Source organism: Myxocyprinus asiaticus, chromosome 15 (assembly GCF_019703515.2).
Source record: "Myxocyprinus asiaticus isolate MX2 ecotype Aquarium Trade chromosome 15, UBuf_Myxa_2, whole genome shotgun sequence".
Lineage (NCBI taxonomy): Eukaryota > Metazoa > Chordata > Actinopteri > Cypriniformes > Catostomidae > Myxocyprinus > Myxocyprinus asiaticus.
Window position 1 is genome coordinate 10,271,912 of NC_059358.1, and position 7,558 is coordinate 10,279,469.

At 43.7% G+C, this 7,558-nt stretch overlaps 1 pseudogene; it reads right to left on the reverse strand.

Annotated features, from left to right (window-relative positions):
* Window positions 1–6,864, reverse strand: part of LOC127453384 (serine/threonine-protein kinase Nek11-like) — a 58,353-nt pseudogene extending 51,489 nt beyond the window's left edge.
* Window positions 6,865–7,558: the final 694 nt, after the last annotated feature.

Sequence of the window (7,558 nt, forward strand, 5' to 3'; positions counted from 1 at the left end):
ATGCTCAGACTGAGCATTGAGACAGACAGAACTAAGATTATTCAATAAACTCTGCTCATTTTTACCATCACTTCGTCTCCTGCCTTCTGCTATATTCCCCTGAAATACTTGCTGACTCTGCCTAACTCTTAGACTGGTAGAAGAGTTAACATAACAAGTTGTTGATATCAGATTTCAGACAGAACACTGATATTTGTATATCTTCTGATGGAGAGTGAGGTCCAGTGGAAGACTGGATCTAAAATTTCTGGCATAGTCATAAGGATGATCTAACATTTGTGGCGTTAACGGCAGCATGAACGGATCTAACAAAATACTCCCAAGTAATACAATATGTGTATTGCAGAATCCCCCTGATTGCACCCCAGGCGTCCATCATCGATAAATCAAACTGTGTGGATTCTCGTTGATTCGTCTAAGAGCACAGCTGTGGTTCTGCATTTATTTAAAGCATCTCATTTACAGAGGAATCTAAAGTGATTAGGGACAGGAACTGATAGATAACCTCTCAGGACTTCCTCACAACATATTTCTGAGATTTATCATCATGTAACCAAAAAACAGATTAAGGAGGCACTTTGGCTATAACTCAGCTTTCCCTTCATGTGGATAATCACAGTGGTAATAGAATGAGTCATTGAAAACCAGCAATAGGCTTGCCAGATTAGATTCTGCCCATATTCACAGCCAACAAATAATACAGAGATGTCAAAAATCTAGTTACCTTCCTCCATACAAACATTAACTCAAATCAATTATATGATTGAGGAAAGAGGCAAAAATCAGTCTCTGGCATAAAATGGACAGTTGATCCTGAACAAATGTGCCTTACACAAATACAGAACGTTATCTGACATCTTGTGCTTAATATACACTACCGGTCAAAAGTTTTGAAACACACTCATTCTTTTTTATAATTTTTTTCACATTTTAGAATAATAGTAAAGTCATTAAAACTATGGAATAACATAAATGGAACTATGGGAATTATGTTGTGACTAAACAAAATCCAAATGGAACTATGGGAATTATGTTGTGACTAAACAAAATCCAAAATAAATCAAAACTGTCCTTCTACCTACGGGTATGAGTGGAACCCTCCGCTCTCCCCTGAACCCTCGCGGCTTGATGATTGGTTTCTGGGCTCGCGGCGCCACCCAAAACAGCCGCGCCCCGCTCCAGTGCCATTCTTCCCGGAAGTGCATGAGGAGCTGATGAAGTCATGGGAGGCACCTTTCACTGCCCGGCCCCAACTCCGCAGTTCCCCTGCTCTCACTACCCTCGATGGCGGGGCGGCCAGCGGCTATACGGCGATTCCCCCGGTGGATAAGGCGCTCGCAGTGCACTTATGCCCGCAGAGTGCTACCACCTGGCGTGGACGCCCTAAGCTCCCGTCCAAGCCCTGTAGGCTCATGTCGTCCCTGATGGCTAAAGCCTACAGTGCTGCTGGACAAGCCACCTCTGCCCTGCATGCCACGGCTCTCCTGCAGGTCCACCAAGCCAAGGCACTGAAAGAACTGCACGAGGGTAGTTCCACCCCAGATTTGATGCAGGAACTGCACTCGGCAACCGACCTCGCCCTCAGGGCGACAAAGGTCACGGTGCGGACTCTCAGGCGGACGATGGCCACACTAGTGGTCCAGGAGCGCCAACTGTGGCTCAACCTGGTCGAGATGGGCGAGGCCGACAAGACACGGTTCCTTGCTGCCCCCATTTCCCAGGCGGGCCTATTCGGCGACACCATTGAGAACTTTGCCCAGCAGTTCTTGACGGTAAAGCAGCAGACTGAAGCAATCCGGCACATCCTGCCCCGGCGCGGCTCAAGATCCCGCACCCCGTCTGCATGTCGCCAAGGGCGTCCCCCTGTGGTGACTGCACCGGCTCCGCCGCAGCCCGCCCCTTCAGCCCGGCCCCGGTGTGGAGCCCACCGCAGGAAGCCGACGCCACCCGTCTCACAGCCCTCAGGCTAGGGCCCCCTCTACAAGGCGCCTGTATGCCTTTAAGTGGCATCTATTCGCTAAGTGGTGTTCTTCTCGACACGAAGACCCCCAGAGATGCGCAGTCGGATCAGTGCTTTCCTTCCTGCAGGAGAGGCTGGAAGGGAGGCTGTCCCCTTCCACCTTGAAGGTGTACGTTGCTGCCATAGCAGCACACCACGACGCAGTTGACGGTAAATCCTTAGGGAAGCACGACCTGATCATCAGGTTCCTAAGAGGCGCCAGGAGGCTGAACCCCTCTAGAACGCACCTCGTTCCCTCATGGTATCTCTCCGTAGTTCTTCAGGGTCTACAGAGAGCCCCCTTTGAGCCTTTGCAGTCAGCCGAGCTTAAGGCACTCTCCTTGAAGACTGCCCTCCTGACTGCGCTCACTTCCATCAAGACGGTAGGTGACCTGCAAGCATTCTCTGTCAGCAAAACGTGCCTGGAGTTCGGTCCAGGTTATTCTCACGTGATCCTGAGACCTCGACCGGGCTATGTGCCCAAGGTTCCCACCACCCCTTTTAGGGACCAGGTGGTGAACCTGCAAGCGCTGCCCCAGGAGGAGGCAGACCCAGCCCTGTCGTTGCTGTGTCCGGTGCATGCTTTACGCATCTATTTGGATCGCACGCAGAGCTTTAGAGTCTCTGAGCAGCTCTTTGTCTGCTTTGGTGCACAGCGGAAAGGAAGCGCTGTCTCCAAGCAGAGGATCTTGCCCAAAACATGCCGCCCCGGTAGGGCTAGGATCGCCCACTGGCTCATTGACGCCAGTGGGCGATCCTAGCCCTACCAGGGCGGCATGTTTTGGGCAAGATATGCCCAAAACATGCCGCCCCCGGTAGGGCTACGAGCCCATTCTACCCATGGTGTAGCGGCTTCTTGGGCCCTGGCCAGAGGTGCCTCTCTAACAGACATTTGCAGAGCAGCGGGCTGGGCAACACCCAACACCTATGCAAGGTTCTACAACCTCCGGGTGGAACCGGTTTTGTCCCAGGTAGTGGCACGCAACACAAGCGGATAAGCCCGGGATAGCCGGCCGAGTGTATAGCTTGCAAATAGCACCTTCCACCTCCTTTTGAGCTGAAGACATGTGCCGTTAATTCCCAGTAGTGTTCACAAAATTTGTTCCCTGGTTGACTTCCTCCGAGCCCTGTGGCAGTCGAGTTTTCGGAGAGACTCGCTGCCGGCCCAGTACACGCGCTAACTAAGAGCCCGGTTCTGGGGTAGGTGCTCCGCATGTGGCGGTTCCCTGTAAGGCTAACCCCATGTGATCTATATCTTCCTCTAATTAGTTTCCCTGCTGGCAAACTGCGTCTTCCTTGGGCAGAGCCCCTCTGCCCCAGTCTCCATGTTTGTAGTAACTCCTCCCCCATTGGGCAGGATCTACCTTGAAGGCTCTCCACATGGTTGGAAAGCCATGTGACGTATTCTTCCACTTAAATATCCCCCCCTATCTTGAGGCGAGGTGTGGTCTCCGCTAATAGACATTTGAGACCTGGCGGCCCAGTCGGATAATCCCCCTTGTTTTTTAGGGAGTGGAAAAAGAGAAAGGGAAAAGAGGCCACGACTGGGTTAAGCCTGTCTCTATGTTTGAGTAGTCGACTTGTCCCCAAAAAGGGCCGTTTGACACTCATAACTGTGTTGGGGGAGGTTACGTGTCGACCTGGTGTGCTGGCTATGAGGCACACAGCAAGTCTGCCCACCACACACCGCAAGTTCACGTAACACAGTTCAGCCTTGTGGCGTTTTGTATAGGGACCCCTAGTGTCACTACATCGACACCAACGTCGAGTGAGTGACAGATAGGGAACGTCATGGTTACTGGTGTAACCTCCGTTCCCTGATGGAGGGAACGAGACGTTGGTCCCTCCTGCCACAACGCTGAACTACCCGCTGAAATGGCTGGACCTTATATCAGCTCCTCAGCGTAAAACCTGAATGAGTGGTTGCATACCAGCTCCTTTTATACCCATATGTCCGGGGGAGTGGCATGCAAATACCACTCGCCAATTTTCATTGGCCTTTTATCAAAGACCAGAGGTGTCTCGGGCTCCCAAGAGTGACCCCTAGTGTCACTACATCGACACCAACGTCTCGTTCCCTCCATCAGGGAACGGAGGTTACACCAGTAACCATGACGTTAATAATTGGCATTTGAAAATTTCAAGCGCCTGAGTGAAATTAATTCAGGATTCATTTATTCTCTTATTTTTTAGAAATAATTTTCACATATTACAGTGGTCCATATTTTTCAAGGGAACACTTTTTTTGCAGGAATTACAATTACTATTATACTATTACATGCTATTGCTCTTGTGTAACTTACATTTTAGACTAAATATGGTCAGTTTTGTCTCCAGAAAAAGTTCCAAACGAAGCCAAAACAGGGTTAACCATTTGAAAATCTTCAGCATCCAATAAAGGATGAAACTAAGACCATGGCCATAATCATACGTTTTTGTTTGTAATACAAATTATTTTTGCTACATCTGCGACTTTCATTCACACTGAAACAAAGCTTTCTTCCATTAAAAACAAAGAGTTGGATAACGATGACGTTAAGAAACTAAAAACAAAGTTTTCAATCAAAAACAAATTAGTGTGGACGTGTCTTAGCAACTCATTTATTACTTTCCTTATCTTTTGTCTATAAAAACAAGAAACTTTTGCTCCGATAAATCTATGTGGCGGAACGTCATTAAAACTCCCAAGAATCATTAGAATTTCAAATGAAAATGGAATGCTGTTCCATCACTCTCTCTTAAATGTGTGTGTGTGACTGTGAAGTGTAATACTCCTGGTACCACACTCTGTTCTGGGGTCTGTTGTTTGTTAAACCATGGAGAAAGAGGCACTGGAGCACCAATTGCATTATGAATTTTAAAGAAGTTATTTCAAAAGAAAAGTTACAACTTTCTTTATTTGAAAGATATAGGATGGAATATCATCAGACAGACGTTTTGTGATAGACTTCAAAAAGTAAGAAAGAACTATTAGGGGAGCTAGGTTTCAAATTGTTTTAATTAATGCACTTGCACAAAGTTTAATTAAACCATGTATGAAAAAAATCTTCCTTTTCCAACACTGTCAAAAACAGCTCTTGCCATCTTTATGGCATGTTTTCTCCACAATGGATGTTTTATGGTTGAATAACTCTACAAAAAAAAAGGCCTGGCTCTGGACATCTGGGCTTTTCACACTTTTGTCAACCCAGGGTCATTTCTGATCCTGGTTTATCTTGATCTATGTACTTTTCCCTGGGTTAGTCATTTACTGCACTTCGGACTCTAGAGCAGGTCTTCATAACCCCCTTTTAAAATTAAAAAGTGTGAAACATTTATTAACCCAGTGTTAAAAGTGATGTTAATCCAGGGTTAGAAAAAAGCCTTTGAGGCCTCCATTCATGTTCATATTTACTTCTGCATTATCACTGCATTTATATCAAATGTCTCCACAGAACTACTTAAAAGTTCATCAGAGCCCTAAGGTTAAGGTTGAAATATAACTCATAATCACTCACTCACCAGTCATGCAATTCATTTCAGAGAATCCAGAAATGTTTCCATTTGGTGACTTGCCCTGAATCCGCTGAGTCTGGTTAACTCTGTCCTCAGATCTCACCTTTTTGAAAAGAAGAAAAAACATTTACTTACAGTACTTCAAATGTTCGGCAGGTTGCACAGGGACTAAGTATAGAATTATATGAAAAAGATAAAAGAGTAATAGATACAAATTGCACACAGCTGTGATCTGATTCTTGCTAAATTGTTAATCATAAAGGCATCAGCATACCTTTAAGACATCCACACTAATTGTCAGGACATTTTTGAACTAATACTCTTGCATGCGAAGATGGTTTTCTTGATATTTTTCCTCCACAATTTGCCTAGGGTGACACAAGACCATATTTTAAATCATAAACTGTACACAAATAGTATAAACTGAACACACAGTATATAACCTTGTATATGTAACTTCATTGTGAAGTGTGTAATATCTGTGCCACTAGTGTCAACAAACAGAACTTTAAATAATAACTAACTAAATAATTTGTATTTTTTATAAGGGAAATTAACCTACGAATGGTTTACTTAGACATTATTTTAGTACAGAAAAAATTACACATCAGCTTTAACAACTACCATAATAATCTGAATGAACACGTCAGTTTGTTTATGAGTTAAATTATGAACCGTGGTTTGACTGTACCTTTTCTATCAGTACATCACATATTACTCAAAGAATCAGAGCTGACATGAGACATACTGCCAAAAATCCTTGCACCATGAAAACAGAAAAGCCCTGACACTTGTGTCAACTTTGTTATGGAATATGTATATCTGAGTCACATTTGATTAACATTCAGTGTGACACAGTCAGTGCTCTGGACGTCACTCACTTCAGCTTTCTTGCTTTCTCATCTGCTGCTTGGAGTTTCCGGAGTCTCAAGCGTTCTCTCTGGCTCATTTTCTGCACCTCTGATCTCTCCCACAGTGTCTGCAGATGTACCTTCTTCTGCCCGGAGGGGGTCAAGGACTGAATTTATTTCAAAAAAGGGAAAGTTCACCCAAAAAATAAAATTCCATCATCATTAACACACCCTCATGTTGTTCTATTTTTTTTGAATGATGACAGAATTTACATTTTTAGGTGAATATTACATTTTGCAACATACTGTACATTTCTCAAAACTTCCTTCCTAGTCTAAAAAGAGCAATTACTGTATAAAGTAAGCAGATTCAGTCAAGAATATTTCAAATGTCAAGATTGTTTGATAGTTTATGTTGGTTCTGTGCTTGAGTGAACAGTTTAATTCAGATGCAGTGTGTTGGATGTGTGTTGTGTAAACCCTGAAATCTAGCTTTATAACATTGTAGCGCTTGTTCATTCTCTTCCGATTGTGTTTCAAATATTAATGGCTGTGTATTCATAATAGTGGGTGTTTTCTTTGAGGTGTAAAAGAGATGCTGAGGCCAAAACGGAGCATTTATTTATTTATCACGCATTACTAAATTATGACTGTTTTGGTGCAAAAAAACTTCACTAACATTATCAGTGGACGGTGGACCTCAAGGAAGATAATAAAATTATTTAAAAACAATAGCATTAAATGACCCCTTTAATTAGAAATAAATGCAAAATAGAAGCATGTTCGTTAGTGGTCTCAGACATTTGGACTATATATATACTCAGCTGTTCATCTGTATTAGGGTGTCTAGTTTACTCTGTACTATTTCTAATCCATGAAAATAGGGTAATTTATCTGAAGATAGGATTTATTCCAACAAAAAAGGCAATCCAAACAGGGCAAAGTACTGTATATCATTAGGTTATTCATGAGAACTTGTGTTAGACAGCTTCAGATGCTTTATGTTCAGTCTTTGTATACCAAGCATACCAGAATGACATTTGAGTGTCTCTAAACAGTTGTAAAAAAAAAAAAAAAAATGAAAGTGGGAAAACTTTGTGATTTGTGAATTGCTGTCTGAATATTTCATAGTCATTACTCAGAAAACAAAGCACAATATACAGTTCTGCTCGTGAATATCTAGTGTACTTACTACTAAGATCCTCAAACAAAA